The sequence below is a fragment of the Myxocyprinus asiaticus genome, chromosome 35 (assembly GCF_019703515.2).
Source record: "Myxocyprinus asiaticus isolate MX2 ecotype Aquarium Trade chromosome 35, UBuf_Myxa_2, whole genome shotgun sequence".
In the NCBI taxonomy this organism is placed as follows: Eukaryota; Metazoa; Chordata; class Actinopteri; order Cypriniformes; family Catostomidae; genus Myxocyprinus; species Myxocyprinus asiaticus.
Window position 1 is genome coordinate 22,940,768 of NC_059378.1, and position 17,730 is coordinate 22,958,497.

Consider the following 17,730-nt stretch of genomic DNA (forward strand, 5'->3'; position numbering starts at 1 on the left):
ATTTGAACATTTATATTTAAAATGTTAGGATTATAAATGTACAATATAATATGTAGTATTAGTATATTTTTAAATTATATTTAAATATAATAAAAATATTTTATATGCGTCAGTGACTAACTAACTTTTTTGTCTGGAACTTTCAAGCTATTCAAAGATAAATTAAGTAATATTCCAGGTTCAATACAAGTTAAGCTCAATCGGCAGCATTTGTGGCAAAATATTATTACCACAAAAACTAATTTGAACTTGCCCCTCAAAAAAAAAACAACAAAACAAAACGCAATAATCTGGGTTACAGTGAGGCACTTACAATGGAAGTGAATGGGGAAAATCCGTAAATGTTAAAATACTATTTCAAAAGTATAGTCACAAAATATAAACAATATGCCTGTTAGTGTGATAAAATCGCTTACTAACCCTTTCTGTGTAAAGTCCAATTTTACAACTTTGCCATGACGATGTAATGTCAACAAACCCTAAAATGACTGTAAAAATAATGATTTAAACAATTTTACAGCTCAAATAATACATGAGTTTTAACAGAAGAATTAATGTAAGGGTTTAATAAAATTATAGGCTTTACATTTCTCTTTAAACCCTCCAAAAATTGTTGAAAAAGTCTAAATTATTTTTTTGTGGTAGGCTAATCAACATATCAAACAAATGCTGTCACTTGAGCTTAACTTGTATCGAACCTGAACTATTCCCTTAAGAATTTTAAATATTTATTATACATTTCATGCCATAATATTTCACATTTTTCAAAATCCTAAAACTTGCCACTGATGCCACTGTAAATGTGTACAGAGAAAATACTGGTTTGAGTATTTCTGTAACTGCTGATCTCCTGAGATTTTTATGCACAACAGTCTCAACAGTTTACTCAGAATGGTGCCAGAAACAAAAAACATTAAGTGAGCGTCAGTTCTGTTGACGGAAACGCCTTGTTGATGAGAGAGGTCAGCACAGAAGGGACAGACTAGTTCGAGCTGACAGAAAGGCTATGGTAACTCAGATAACCACTCTGTACAATTGTAGTGAGCAGAATAGCATCTCAGAATGCACAACACGTCAAACCTTGTGGTGGATGGGCTGCAACAGCAGAAGACCACATTTGACACTTTTTTTAGGACCATAGTGTTCCTAATAAAGTGCCAAGTAAGTTTATATCCAGGCCGTTGTGCACTTACAAATGATGTAGTCCTATTCCTTCTTTATGAAGAATAGTAAATAATCTGCACTGATTTTGAAAATATTTATTATGAATTAGGCTATTGTAATAAATAGCTTTCGGAGATAAGTATTTATCTTGAAAAGTTGTAATCTGTGGGATAAAAATATCAAATTATTTTTAATTATTTTGTGGTGAAGTAAATATAGCCGAAAAGATTAAGTACTTTCTACATTGAATAAGTTAAAACATGAACTTGAACATATTAAGTAAATTCTATATTTGTACTCAATTCAGTCATGTCACAATTTAAGCTTATAAGTAAACAATATTTATAATTGTTTATCTTTACGATGCACTATATTTAATCAGTCCTAAAGTAATAAACCTTATCATATTTATCAGCTAATATGAGTAAATTTCAGTTAAAATAAGTAAAATGTACTTAACTTTTCAAAGCTGGTGTTCCCAGCATGCAATGGGCTTGAATAATTAATGAGCTTGCATGGTGTCATTGTTTGCACATTTATTTACACTGGTTTTATTGTTAATTTTGTTGTTACATTTGGAAATTTCTTGATTAGTGAAGTCTGAAGTTCATTTTCTACTCAAAACTACCTGTCCATCCTGGGTAGCTCATCGAGTATTGATGCTGACTACCACCCCTGGAGTTGCGAGTTCGAATCCAGGGCGTGCTGAGTGACTCCAGCCAGGTCTCCTAAGCAACCAAATTGGCCCGGTTGCTAGGTAGGGCAGTCATGAGCTAATATTAATCTGTTTCTCACCCACACCTATCATATCACTTCTGAAGTCATGGATGTCATATGGATTACTTTTGTACTGCCTTTATGTGCTTTTTTTCGAGCATCAAAATTTTGGCATCCATTCACTTGTATTGTATGGACCTACAGAGCTGAAATATTCTTCTAAAAACCTTAATTGTGTTCTGCTCAAGAAAGAAAGTCAAACACATCTGGGATGGCATGAGGGTGAGTAAATGATAAGAGAATTTTCATTTTTGAGTGAACTATTTCTTTCAGTAGCACATGGGGGGCCACATTGTACTCCTTTTGAGAAACAAATGTCTCACATTGATTTAGTTCTTGTATCTTTTAAGCCCAGAAATAGTTGTGTTCTCATTCTAATGCATGATGCACAATTTTCTGAAGTTTGTGACTGGTGGAATGTTCTGTCTGAAGTATTGCTCTACAAAGGTTGATACTTTTCTATCAGGCCTTAGAAAAAACTTGATAAAGGCTAAGCATAATTATAAACTATTTTATCATCTCTACTTTCCTGGTAATTTATTATACAAATTAGCACACTCTCTACATCAGGGGTCGATATTATTAAAAAATATTGTTATTAAAAATGTCACTGTTTTATTCTATTACATTAATACTTTTAAAGCTACTCAAGTTATTCAGCCAAAAGTAGTGAGTAGATTTCTCGTTTCCTTGTTATTGTTGTTTGATTAATAGCCTTTATATGACATAGTCTACTAGACAGTGCTCAATTCGGATACATGTACACCTTAAGTCTGACATTTTGATACAAATACTCTTTTTGTCCCACTGTTTACATTCACTTTTGACCAAACCGACTGCGTTTACATTAATGCCTCACCAATACAGGCACTGGCGGACTTATGAAGTGTATTTGACCATTTAGGCGTGTACCCGCATTAGCGCACAAACATTAGCCACCTGTCAATCAAACAACACGCAGATACAGACGTCAGGAAATAAAAAGTCAATCTTTTATATTTTATCTAGATCAACCAACCAGTCTTGCTATCGCGATCGATGTAATGAACACCCCTGTTCTAGATGTAGAACATAGGCTCAAAAGTTTATCATCGATATCGAAGACATCTCTCTCTCTCTCTCTTTTTTTTTTCAGATAAACATCAAGATTGTTTTATCGCCCAGCCCTATTGATAACATTGCCTTAATCTCTCACATCAACCCAATAATCTCAGTGACAGATAGCTAAATTACAGGCTACATTGTAGACACACAGAATCTAGTAAGCAGAAATATGAAATTTACTTCGATATGTTTCTTCAAATTAGAGGCAGGATTAATGCTGATATCTGGCTTGAGCAAGTTAAACTCACAGTCGAGCAATTGGCCTTTTTCACTGCGAAAAGCCCTTTCAGGTGCGGCCGTGATGTTCAGGTGCTGAACTGTGTTTAAGGCATCCTCCACATCCATAACAGTTGGAGCCAGATCTACAGCTGCTGTTCAAGTTGTTCGTGTGATTTGATTTGACAGGAGTCACGAGATTCTCCCTAGCCAATCATGTTGATGGATAAAAATAAAATCAGGACAGGGAAATAGCGCATTAAAAGTACAGTTACAGCACTTAAAATGTACTCAAGTAAAAGTATAAAAAATTTAACAACTTAAAGTACAATTCCTGTGAAAAACTACTTACAGTAACATGAGTATTTGTAATTTGTTACTTTACACCCCTGTATATGTATATATACATGTATATATGTGTATATATATATGTACGTGTGTTTTACATGTTGATTAAAGTCATCTTTTGGAATATCTGAAGGCAAACAAAACCAGATTTGTCACCTAACAAGAGCATTAGAATAGAACAGATTTATAAAGGTCATCGCGCGAGACAGCAACACTATCCTATTCATTTTCAATGAGAGTACAGCGACTTCTGGCGACACAAGCTGTCGCGACCGTTGGCGACCGTTGGAAAATTTCTACTTTATGCAAATGACAAGCAACATTCGCGAGCAACAACCAATGAAAGTGAAGACATGATGTGCATTTTTAGAGGCAAAATCCTTGTCAAATTAGTATGATAACTTACTATCATCTGTAAACAGCATTTCAAAGCTACTATGGCCAGTTATAACGTTAGAGCGGCGGCAGCAGTAGGAACGCCCACCAGCGACACAGATGGCAAAGTCTTGCCATGCCACCCACTGTGTCAGCTGCGTTCACACTGCCAGCGACACACAGCGACAAAACGACCTCATCTCATTCATTTTCAATGAGAGCTGCCGACTTCCGGCGACGGCGGCCGGATGTGGGCGTGTCCAGCGACGCACAAAGTTGAGAAATGTTTTACTTTATGCAAATGAAGGGTGACTTTCGGGAGCGACAGCCAATACCAGAGAAGATGGTAGAGCTCACGTGATCCTTCTCTCTCACAGCTCCTAAAGTGACGGAAAGATGGAGGAAAGGCTAATTCTTGTTGTTAGCAATTTACCAGTGTTATATGATATGTCTCTGCCCCCGTAAAGGGACATATTTAAGAAAAATGATGCGTGGAAAATGTATCTGGGATCGCGGGGATTCCAAGTAGGTTTAAATCATCAAATAGCCTGTCAAATTAACTATTAAATCATTTGTTTTGAAAATGTGTTACATGTATGACAGCAAACGAAACCATATAAATGATCAGATATAGTGAATTAACGTACCATATTAATAACCTTACTAATATTTTAATAATAATATTAATTGCAAAGAAACAGTGCTGTTTACACTCTCCATACACACCACTAGCGACCTAACTGCCAGCCACTGGCGGCTTCCGGCAACACGAGCGACCGCAACCGTTGGCGACAGGATGTGGGCGTGTCAAGTGACAAGACAAAAGTTGAGAAAAGTTCAGCTTGATGCAAATGCAGAGCGATATCGCCCAGGGACAGCCAATGAGAAAAGACAATAAAGCTCGCGACATCTGTCTCCTGTGACGAGTGCAGGAAAGACGGAGTTGTTGTTGTTGTCATCGATTTCACGGTTCTATATCGTGTTTCTTTATCAAATTAAATTGATATAATAAAACAGTGATGCGAGGGAAACCGTGGCAGAAATTCCCATCATTCTATCTGAGTTTGATACATTGAAAGACAGATGTTTGCGTTGATATAATGCATTGAGTATTGATGCAGTTTATAACACTTTCCCGCCCAGAATGCTCATTTTTAGAAGCAAGTAAACTGATTCCCTAACAAATTGGAGAATGTACCAGAAATTGTCAACATTGTTAGTGAGTTTAACGCATACATGAGTTTGTCTTGTTCATGATAGTTCGTGATAGGATGCATTGAGCACAGCTGTAGTTTATATAAAAGCACTCTCCCCTGCATAATATTCATTATTAGAGGCAAAACAAATTATTCCTTGTCAAATAAGAATGATATATATGTTTGTTTGGCAATCTAGCTCATCTGTGATCAGATTTTCTGAAGCTATGGCCAGTTGTGCAGCCTATCAATAACGTTAGAGAGACAGCAATAGGAACGCCTACCAGCGATAAGAAATACAGAGACAAGCGACAAAATCACTGGCTGTGTCTCGTTTCAAAGGCTGCATGCTAGGAAGGACGCGTCCTTTGAAGGCTGCAGTATACCGAGTGTCCTCCTTAAACTGGACTGACTTGCCTTGAAAGCAGATTTGATGTATTAACCAATCACGACCAGTACCTTGATAAATAAGTGAAAGTGACTGCCCGCCGTTGCCATAGGAACCTAGAAAGGAGACGCGACCACTGATAGATCTCTCTCTCTCTCTCTCTCTCTCTCTCTCTCTCACTCTCTCTCTCTCTCTATATATATAGATCAGTGGACGCGACCAATTAAGTCCAAACGCAACGCGTTGCTTACGCCTTGCTCACGCCCCGCCCAAGGAGTATGTGTGAATCCGGCGCGAGTCTTGTTACTTTTGCCAGTAATGCAAGGTGATGTATTCGGAGAGACTACATAGTATGCATTAAGCTGTGGAATGCTTCTGTATATCACGTAGTACATAATTAAACGTGTTTGAGGTAAATTCGAAATGTGAAATTAACTAATAAAATGTTCATTTAAATTTTTACACATTTTAAGTAATATGTACATCAAACTTGTAAGTAAAAGTCACAGTTTAAACTGTTAAAAAGTTACATTTACTTAGTCAATATTATGTCATGAAGTTAAGTAGATTTTACTTAATTTAATACCATTAAACTTAGAAAATGTGTGTGCAAAAACTTGAGAAATAAAAATTAAGTAAATCTTACTAGTTTTTTTCTTCTTCAATGCAGTGGCATCTGCAAACAAATGATGACCTTTTACTCAGAACTAACTACACATTTCTGAGCAATTTGTGCAAGTACTTTAGTTTGAACCAAGTGGTACCAAGGTGATATTTAGTCGATGCATGATGTCAGTTCCCCTCAGGTTCACACAGTCCTAGCAGACTAACCTCAAATCACATTATGGACAACCAGAACATGTGCAAATGCTTTTTGCCTTAATTTTGAACAGTATTTATATATTGTATTTAAATATAAAACCAGATTAACCTCTTTTTTGCGATCTTTATTTAAATAAATAAATGCTACTTGGTTTGATATTTTAAGTCCCATGATATTTATTCATTTTCCAAATATAGTTTTTTTGAGTCACTAATGTGTCCAGTAAATGCAATACTACTTGTGTCCACTAGGTGGACTCCCAATACTGTAACATTCTGCCCTTTAACCTGAGACCTTTAAAGGGGCATTCAGTATTTTTATTTTTTATTTTTATAATAACTTTTATTAGAAACAAGCCAGGGGTATACATAGTACACAGTAATTCAAATATACTTTACAAGAGTGCAAAGACATTATATTCACTACACAGTGCAATGGTTTTCAAAGCTTTGGAGTTGCTGGAGGTACAAAGGGTATTTAAATAATATTTCAAGTCTTTACAAAAAAGTGTAAATAGGGGGTTTACAGACAGAAATTTGCACTTATGTATAAAAAAACTTAGCAAAAAATAAATAAATAAACAGATTTATCAGAACATACTCACTTTTTAAGTTATCAAAACTGTGGAAACCAAATAAAACATCTTTATAAAGCAAAGAAAAACTAGTTAAAATAGCGGTACATACAAACAAACAGAATTTTTTCCAAAATAATACAATGTGGACACATTCCCAGAAAAGGTGAGGGGCAGATTCATCCACAGCTCCACACAAGGAACAAAGTGGATCTTTATCAGGGAACATGTTTCTTAAATAAAGATTGACTGGGTAAAATCGGTGTAGCAGTTTAAAGGACACTTCCTTAAACTTGTTGGTAATTCAATATTTGTGAGGCAAAGACCATACTTTCTTCCAGGGAACGTCTTCATGATACCTGCTCCAATAAGAAACTAATGAGGGGACAGTACATATATCTTTCTGAAAAAGTTGTCTAATCTTTCTATTTTTGAGAGCCGGACTGGACAAAAAACAAATATTCCCTACCGAGGCTTCACATGAAAGTGTTAAAAGAAGTAAAAGGGGGCAAAGGTCCACTTGAGCCTTTTAAAAGTTCTATAGCACCACAAGGAATAGCATCCATAACTATAGCAAAATCCCTAGGAGTGACTTTACCAAAAACTCAGAATAAGAAAGCAAAAGACAATTCGTATTTACAAGTTGAGAAACCAAAAGGATATTATTAATGAACCAATCAGGAAAAAATAAAGTCTTATTTTTGTATCGGATATCCTGGTTATTCCAAATAAAATAACGGTGGGGACTAAAATTATTGTCAATTAAATGCCAGGCCAAGAGTACCTGCTTATGGAAATTTGACAATTTAATAGGTAATTTGGAAATACTATAATTGCATAATAACAAAAAGGAGAGACTATATTACACTTTGGAGAAACTATATTTGGGAATGGCATTCCACATAGATTCAGGGTCATTTCAGAATTGCCTTAACCAATTTATTTTAGGGCATTCAGTAGTTCTCTAGCTAGCGTTAGCATTGCTCTTCTTCGTGTACTTTAAGTACCGATGTGACAGTAGTGTTAGACGCTGTACTGCCATCTATTGATGTGGATGAGCATGATCGTCTCTGCTGCCCCCGCCTACTCTGGAATATCATTTGCATCTGGAAAATGTCGGAGTTTGAGGTCATTTCTAAAGTTATTTATTACTACTATAATATAATTGCTTTGCCTAAACCAAACGTCAGAATTCAAGTGAACATACTTAAAAAGTTAAGGACAGATTATTATTGTCCCTCATATCAATAATCTTTGGAGACTGTCTACGTTGCACGTTATTTCTAAAGACAGTTATTACCTTTATCAGAGAATTGCTTAGCGTGAAATAAACCTCAGTTATCCAACGATACAGAATGTCAAGGTAAAGGAAAGATTAGAATAGTTTTTGATGATCAAATTTAGCATGTCCATGAATACTGTATTTGAAGAACTCATTTTGTTTCCAAGCAACCAATGTCATGGTTTACTCAAAATCCACAACAATCACTGTGCCAAGCTACAAAACGAATGAAGACCTATGCCATTTCATAGAGGTGGAGGTAGATGGGCCCCCCTTACTATAGCTGTGATAACAAAGAAAAGAAAATTACACGTTGCTTTCCGGTTGCGTTTGTAAACACAGCTGAAAACTGTCCATTTACTAACATACGTCATTTTAAAAAGTTCAAGGGAAACTTGTGATTGTATTATTTTTGCTCTTCGCATCACCAAACAGCACTGCGCTAAGCATAGCCAAGGGTATCTACATAGGTGGCAGCCAATGAGCTTGAGGATTTTCTTCTTCAATGTTTAGTGAAACACAGCAGACCATGTCATTTCAACATGGAAGGGGGTGAACCGCACCATGTATAATTATAATAATTAATAATTATTATAATAAAAACACTTTTTATAGAAAACTATTATGAGTGCATTCTTCATCTCATGTGAGTGTACACCATTCAGATCACTCTTCACAAAAATGAGTTCATTTTTTAATGAGTACAACTTTTTAAATGAGTCCCAAATTACTGAATGCACTTTTAACTGAGGCCTGGCTGCACATATCTCTTGTCACAAATGGCATGCTCTTATGACATCCATATGACATTTAAATCACATTTAGCATTTAATTAAATAAAAATAACCCAGAGCACTAAATTTTTCTCTTAAAACGATACATTTTACAAAAAGAGAATTATGTGAATTTTATATGAATTGTACCTTTAGTGCCTGACTATAACGCATACTAAACATAATGGTTGAGTGCTGTTTTCACCTTTAAAATGCCACTGATGTTGAATGCACATATTTATTGTGTTTTTCCACTTCAACTTCAATTCGTTAATAATCTTCTGTTCTTGGCAACTGTGCTGGTTGTTTATCAGTGTTTATCAAAGATAAACAGCTCTGTGCATATGTTTTCATGAGAACTTCAGCAGCAGCGTGTGATAGAAGGAAGGGGCCTCTGGCAGGGAACGTCGCCAAATGTATGCAAAGCACCATATAGCGTACGTACATCTACTCTAAATGGTCTACTTTACTTAATGGGTTTCGGCGAACAACACAAATATATCACCAATAACACCGTAGGCCCTTGATTACGTCTTTAGAGCAAAGGTCAATTTAGTTGGTCAAACCCTGGGACCTTTCACCCCCCCATTAGTGTAGAGTAATTTGTGGATGTTGCCTATGTGGTTGGGGAAGGCAGCCCCATTGATTCAGAGGTTTGGTATTTGCATCTGATTGCTGTTTGACAACCAATGGCTTGACTCCCCGACCGCGGGCTCCGCCTCAGATTAGACGCACATATGATGTTACGGCCAAATTAACCTCTATATCGAAATCAAATGAGGAAGAGAAAGGTGCTTTACAGAGAATACAGGCCGCACAGTTACTGTAGATTGTTATATGTTCGTGTCTTTAAACAAATATTGACTAAGAGAGCGTCGCGAGCGTGTTGTTTTTACGGGGAAATCAGGAATGTTCCTTCCGCTTCCCAAGGAAAAAAAAAACTGAACGGAAGTTGAACTGGTAAGTGAAGTGTTTTTTTTTTTTTTCCTCTCACCCCCTTCACATTTTGCTGGTTGTTTTTCTTCATGGGGAAATACAGTCACCCGTTGTCAAATATTTACACTTTAGTCTCTTTATTTAGTTTTATTAGCTTTATAATGTGGAAAGCTAATGTAATGATGTGTTTTTCTGGCAGTAGTTTTGGTTATTGTATGTTTATTTTCGAATATGCGCTCTTGCATGCAGACACAAGACATATGATCTCGCAACAAACACATACAGTAGTGAACAAAATGCCACCAGACACGCGATTTATATATGCAAAAAAGGGTTTATAGAAATCCCCGGTTTGTTAGCAGTTCAACTTCTTGAATGTAGTTTTGCGGAGGTAAGCTGTTTTTATGGCACTTTTATATTATTATTATTTTATTATATATATATATATATATATATATATATATATATATATATATAAATTTTCTTTTTTTCTTTATTTATTTTATTTTATTTTTTTGCTTTTTATCTATAGGTCGGTGATTTGCTGGAAGTGGAAGTTGTGTGTAGATTTTGTTACTTTTTTTTTTTTTTGCGTTTAACATTGTTGGTTTGTAAAAAGAGGAATCAAATCTTTTTTTTTTTTTTTCTAAACAGAATGCTCTGATAAATGATATGCGCTGAACAACATATATGTGTATATATATATATATATATATATATATATATATATACACACACACACACACACACACACACACACACACACACCAAACACTAAGTCTGTAAAGCAGCTATCTATATATGTTTGTGTGTGTTTATGCTGTTATATATACTTAATGTATGTGTGTAAATGGGTATACAGCACATATAATACAGGCAATAATCTCTCATATCCAACCCATTTTGGCAAATGGCAATATATATTTATCTCATAACATGAGTTAAATATGACTTGTATGTAAACCTGAATTGTACATTATCTGTATGTGCATTCATGGATGGATCTATGGGTTAGCTCCTGGGGGTGATGCAAACCTTTTTAAAGAGCCCTGTTGAAAATGTGGGCTAAGACTGATTTGATTTTGATTTCATTCCCTCCGTTTTTAATAAGCTCTGCAGATTTCTTTAGGCTTTAATTAGATTTCTGGTCCACGTAAACAGAGAAGCTGATTTGTTTGTAACTCAGTTGAGCAGTCAACACGTGGCTTCATCACACACCTGCAACATTGCACTGAGTTGGGTTTTGTTTTTAATAAATCCACCAACAGCTGGATAAGATATTTGATTCACTAACTTAATCTTGGTCTGTAGATCGTTAGATGCAAAAAAAAAAAAAAAAATGTATCCACAAACTAAGGAAGTTATCAAAAGTTAATACGATGTAATCTTTTCAATGCACAATGTAACGTATCATCCTGCAGTTCTAAGGACAAGAAGCCCTTGCGTTTGTCAGTTTGAAAAATTAATCTACCAGATATGACTCTGAAAAGATGAATGAGATTTGAGTGTTGGATCTTTGCCATTATTTAGGTGTTCAAAAGTGCAACGGAAGAGAAAGTGCTGATTACAGTCAGTTGTTTGTGTTCTGTAGTATGTGGCATTGTGCATTACTGCATGTTACTTTTTGGGCCAATCCAAACTCTGCAATATTATATGGAGGGTATTTTCACATTTTAAAGTGATAGTTTACCCATAAATCATGCACTCACCCTTATTTTGTTACAAACCCATATGACTTTCTTCCATGGAACACAAAAGGAGATGTTAGGCAGCATGTAAGACACCATTAATTTTTATTGCATTTAATTCCATACAATGAAAGTAAATGGTGACCGAGGCTGTCATAATAAGAACATCTCCTTTTGTGTTACACGTAAGAAAGAAAATCATATTGATTTGGAGCAAAATGAGGTTAAATGTGAATGATGGCTGAATTTTTAAATTTTTGGATTAACAAGGCCTATACTTTTAAAGGGTAATGAAACCCAAAATGTTTTTTTGAGATGTTAACCGATATGTACAGGTTGCACATCATTGAAAACAATGATTATATTTGGTTCTATACAGCTGTGAGTCAACCTTCTCAATCACAAACAGCATCAACTCAGTTTGTTCTTCTTTTGCCAATGATTACCTACACAAAAAAAATTTTTTCAAAAAGAAAATTACATTTAAATGCTTTCTTAAGTAAACATGACATTTCTTTATTTGTTTTCATATGTGGGTTGATATTGTTAGAAGGCTTTAGCAGATCTAAATGTTGCTCCTCAGTTTTCATAATTCGTAAACAATAGCCCTACAGTGTTAAAATGATATTAGGTTTTGTTTTTTGTTTTGTTTTCATAGTAAAGTTTATCAAAAATTATTTGTTAGTTAAGAGTATAAGTCATGTTTATTCTTCAGCCAGATCTTATGAAGGAATTTATGGCCAGACCTTATCAAATTATAATTCAATATACAGTATACCCTGTGACTATTTTAATATGAATAAATGCACAGTATTAAAGGGTTTTTTTAAAAGTAAAATGCTACTTGCAATGAAAGTGCTAGCTAAGATGAAAACCAAAAAAAATTTGGCCCCCGCCAAGTTTTCATCTGGATAATCAGCCCCCCGCAAGAAAGTACACCGAACAAAAATGTAAACGCAACATGTAAAGTGTTTGTCCCATGTTTCATGAGCTGCCCAGGACCTCCACATCCAGCTTCTTCACCTGCGGGATCATCTGAGACTAGCCACTCGGGACAGCTGATGAAACTGTGGGTTTGCACAACCGAAGAATTTCTGCACAAACTGTCAGAAACCGTCTCAGGGAAGCTCATCTGCGTGCTCGTCGTCCTCACCAGGGTCTTGACCTGACTGCCGTTCGGCGTCGTAACTGACTTCAGTGGGCAAATGCTCACCTTCGATGGCCACTGGCACGCTGGAGAAGTGTGCTCTTCACGGATGAATCCCGGTTTCAACTGTACTGGGCAGATGGCAGACAGCGTGTATGGCATCGTGTGAGCGAGTGGTTTGCTGATGTCAGCGTTGTGAACAGAGTGCCCCATGGTGGCGGTGGGGTTATGGTATGGGCAGGCATAAGCTACGGACAACGAACACAATTGCATTTTATCGATGGCAATTTGAATCCACAAAGATACCGTGATGAGATCCTGAGGCCCATTGTCGTGCCATTCATCCGCCGCCATCACCCCATGTTTCAGCATGATAATGCACGGCCCCATGTCGCAAGGATCTGTACACAATTCCAGGAAGCTGAAAATGTCCCAATTCTTCCATGGTCTGCATACTCACCAGACATATCACCCACTGAGCATGTTTGGGATTCTCTGGATCGACGTTTATGACAGCGTGTTCCAGTTCCTGCCAATATCCAGCAACTTCGCACAGCTATTGAAGAGGAGTGGGACAACATTCCACAGGCCACAATCAACAGCCTGATCAACTCTATGAGAAGGAGATGTGTCGCGCTGCATGAGGCAACACCAGATACTGACTGGTTTTCTGATCCACGCCTCTACCTTTTTTTTTTTTTTTTTTTTTTAAGGTATCTGTGACCAACAGATGCATATCTGTATTCCCAGTCATGTGAAATCCATAGATTAGGGCCTAATGTATTTACTTCAATTGACTGATTTCCTTAAATGAACTGTAACTCAGTAAAATCTTTGAAATTGTTGCATGTTACGTTTATATTTTTGTTCAGTGTAGTTGAAGAGCCCTGCCGTACACTGATGAAGGAAAGCTGTTTAATGCGTTTACATGACCACACACATTGTCGGCTAATAAAGCGTAATCGGTGTAAGAACATACATGTAAATATGCTCATTTTGCTCATTATATTTGCAGCTTCGTTTGGTACAAAAATGACATACTACAGCTTTAATATATAAGAAAAATATATACAACACTTATTTGCACTGCAGGCGCAAGAAATGTGTCCCGGTGATCTGCATAAATGATGTTTGGTTAGTTTTGAGGTTGTTTGTATGCGACAGAGGGTGTGGGGTTTGTACTGATAAGACGAGGCACACAGAGGAATGAGGCTTTGCACCCAGTCACACCTTTTACAATCAGAATGAAGCCAGTGTATCAACCATGAACTTATTTGCAGGTTTTCAGGTTGGAAAACTCTCCTCTGAGCTGGCCAAACAGGTTTCAGCTTTGTACGTTACTATGTAGTGTTGAGCGAGATCATATGTCTTGTGTTGCAGCTCAAGGAAGGAAAAGCTCTGTTTTTAGATTAATCCATATGCGTGTATCTCTGTGTTGGGCAACGCTTTACATGAGTGAAACAGAAAGCACCATTTAAAAGAAAATGCTAGACAAACTATGAGGAAAGAGAGCAAGTTGTTCTTGTAAACTTTGTTTTGTATGTGCAATACATGCTATGCATGTCTATTTGAAACTGAATTTTCTGAGATTGCCCTGTGTTGCTAAATTCGTGGGCACGCGAAAGGCACACTGCCTTTAACGTATTACAGTCTTTGCACATCGAATGCGAATTTTCTTGCCACGATTAACATTTTGAATAGAAACAATGGATTCATTTGGAGCCATTCACACCTGGAGCCAGTGGTGGAATGTTATAAAATAATCAGAAGTCTTGAATTAATAGTAAACATGTTTGTAATGGGGTAAGGTGGTTGGGAACCGGCTGAACAGTCAATTTAAGTTTTAATAACATAAATGAACTCAAATCAACTTAAACACATAGACACACACACACACAGCGGCCGCATGTGGCTCTCTCCCAAACTGGCACCTCCGGCTCGTCTTTATCCCCCTCCCAGCTGATTAGCCCGATTCAGGGCCGGGCGTGTGTCCTCATGGCCCAGCCCCGCCCTCCTCCTAGTCACAGTGTTTCAGTAACTTCACTGGTAAAAACGAAACTTATAAATAGTTTGCGATCGGTAAAAACATGAGTAATGTTCGATTTAAGCATGACAACCAATTTAAACATCAACAACCCAACCAGAAAACATATCCAAGCATTATAGCAGGTAAACAACTTCACCTAACAGTTGAGTTAGTTAAACATCTGTTAGGAGAATGATGTCCTGCCGCTGCTGCTGCCATAGCTTCCCCACAGCCGACACGCATGCGACACAGTCAGTCCTTCTTTCTGAGCTTAAAGACATGACATAAACACGCAAGGACGAATGACATATGCCTGCGATTTCGTGCCAAATTCAACCCAACAGCTCTAAATACAAATAGTTATTGTAGGCTTACCATAGTTAATCGGGATAAGACAAGGACAGGGTTTTGAAGATGCATTTTTTTAAAATTATTTTTGGTTATATACATAACATATACATACATTACATAGTGTAGCTTTAACATGTAAATGATACTGCCTTGCATCGCCTTTAAAAAACCTCTCTGATGTTATGTGGATATTGCTGCATTTTTTGCCTTTGCGTTTAATCTTATGTGAGTTCTCTTATATCAAATATAATATATATTGCGTTGTATTTGCCTTTGGATCACTTTTCTTTAAAATAACTTTATTGATCTTGTGTTTTTCTTCGCCAAATATAAAAAATATTAATACTATTGCGGTGACTTGCAGTGCACTCTCCACTCGGTGTGCCTTTATACCAAAAACGTGGTGGTTTCTCCACAAAATTATGTAATCTTTATTCCTGTGCTATTGTTAAGTCGTTAACAGGTGTACTGTCATTAACAGAAGATTTTTTAATGAGTCAGACTGAAGATGGCTTTTGTTTTGGATGTCGTCACGTATAATTCATAACATGCAGGGTTTTACGTGAATGAATAACACCGGTGAAATGTCTCGAGAAATGTTTCAGTGAAACACCTAGAGAAATCTGTGTTCTTTTTTCAATCTGTTTTTAGAGAAATCGTTTGCTTGTCTTTCGTAGTGCCATTTTATGGTTGATTTTGTAAACTTATCGAGTAGTTCTAATTTCTCATCCGTGCTGGGCGAAGTGCAGACCAGCTGAAAGTTGCTTTGCGGCACCTACCGTACCAGGGTAAAATCGCTTTTAATGTGAAAGGGCAATTCGTCTGTGATTAGTTCCCCATTATCGCATCACCTCTGGTGTGCAAAGGCTTTTAGACGTGTCTATAAAAAGGCAGAGTTCACTGCATTCAGAATAGCATGCTGAGTGTTAGGAGGAGGTTTATGTGGACTCAGTCGAGTGGCTTGGCTCTCATTCAGCTGTGCCTTTGCCAAAAGCCACAGATTAAAGCGTTTCTGTGGCGTGCTGCCATTCACCTCAAGCCCCTGCAAAAAAAGGGATGATTTCACCATTTGGGAGCATGCCATTAGGGAATCCCTGCCAGCTGATCTTCAGTATTTCTTTTATGAAAGATGTGTTGCATCTAGTTGGAAATTCTACTAACAGAAACAGCATATTTCTATCTTGTGGCCTGGAGCCCTTTTGACCATTGTCTCATTTGGTTAACAAACAATTTGGCTGTTACCCAAACCATAATAAGGCTGGCAGTTTGCTTTCATAGTTACACGTAAACCTGATTGTTGAATTACCACATCGATCATTTGCACTTTTGTGGGTCATGCATTTATATGATTGTCATTAACTTGAAAAGACTGGTTTCTTTAAAGGTTATAATACAAAGACATAGCATACCCTCTACTCATCGTCCTAAGCTAAACTATCAATCAACTTGTTTAGCCTGTTTATTTTCATCAGGTTTTTGCAGGCAAAATGTTATCATTTGTTATCATATCACTAAATTCCACTCATTTTTACTTGCACCTCAACTGGTATGATAACACTACTGAAGACCTGTTTGAGTAGTAAAAGTCAAAAATTGTTAGCAATGTCCGCAAGCTGGTTTGTTTCTTTCTCTCTGAGATCCATTGTTGGCGGGGGTCAGAAAGAGTTAAAGAACAATAAAAGCGTTCAGATGAAGATTCTGGAACACTGACGACAATTAAAGACAATGCAGCTATAGACCCGAGCGGTTTCATTTGACTGTTTTCATGCAGAACTAGCAAAGGAGCGATGATAATATAATGTAATAGACTTGGGAAATGTTGCCATATTGTGATTCCCCCATATAGTGATTTGGCCACTTAAGCCACATGTAGAAGCCAATAATGTAATAACCACCGTTAATGTAATAAGTGCTAATAATGTAATACATTTTCCATTCTTAATGTAATAAAAGTCAGTAATGTAAGAACTTACCAATAATGTAATAAAATTTCTGAACCAATAACGTAATAACTTTTTGCCCATAATGTAATAAGTTCTAACATTATTGGCTGGCTATTACATTATTGGGTGAGTATATAAAAAAATAATAAACAATTTATTACATTATTGGCAGTTATTACATTAATGGTAGTTATTACATTATTGGCTGCTACACCACATTTGAAAAATGGATGAAATTCTTTGCATCAAACAATGAAAATATTTCAAATGCCATTTATTTTGAAGGAGGATAGCACAAGCGAACTTTTCAAGCACAACATTTCACAAAAGATAGTTTTAAATGATAAAACAATAGTTAAACTTTTCTGAATTTAGACAATTTTGACTGAACAATGAAAAAATTAGTTTAAAAAGTTTTTTTTTTTTTTTTAGAAGTTGTCAGTTTGTATTAAATGAATACATTTTCATACATATATTCACTTGCACTTTTACGTGCATTACACTAAATCACACATACATTTATGCACTCTTAGGAGCTCATTCTCACTATTAGAGTTAATGTTCATTTTCTTACCCTTTCCAAAGAACATGGATCATAATTGTGTCACGTATGCCAAAG

At 36.4% G+C, this 17,730-nt stretch overlaps 1 protein-coding gene across 1 annotated transcript in view; it reads left to right on the forward strand.

The window, feature by feature from the left end:
• Positions 1 to 9,671: 9,671 nt before the first annotated feature.
• Positions 9,672 to 17,730, forward strand: part of LOC127426589 (AT-rich interactive domain-containing protein 3A-like) — a 66,609-nt gene continuing 58,550 nt past the window's right edge. The window contains exon 1 of the mRNA XM_051673492.1: positions 9,672 to 9,980. The gene's annotated coding sequence lies outside the window, so the exon portion shown is untranslated. The remainder of the gene's footprint in view (positions 9,981 to 17,730) is intronic.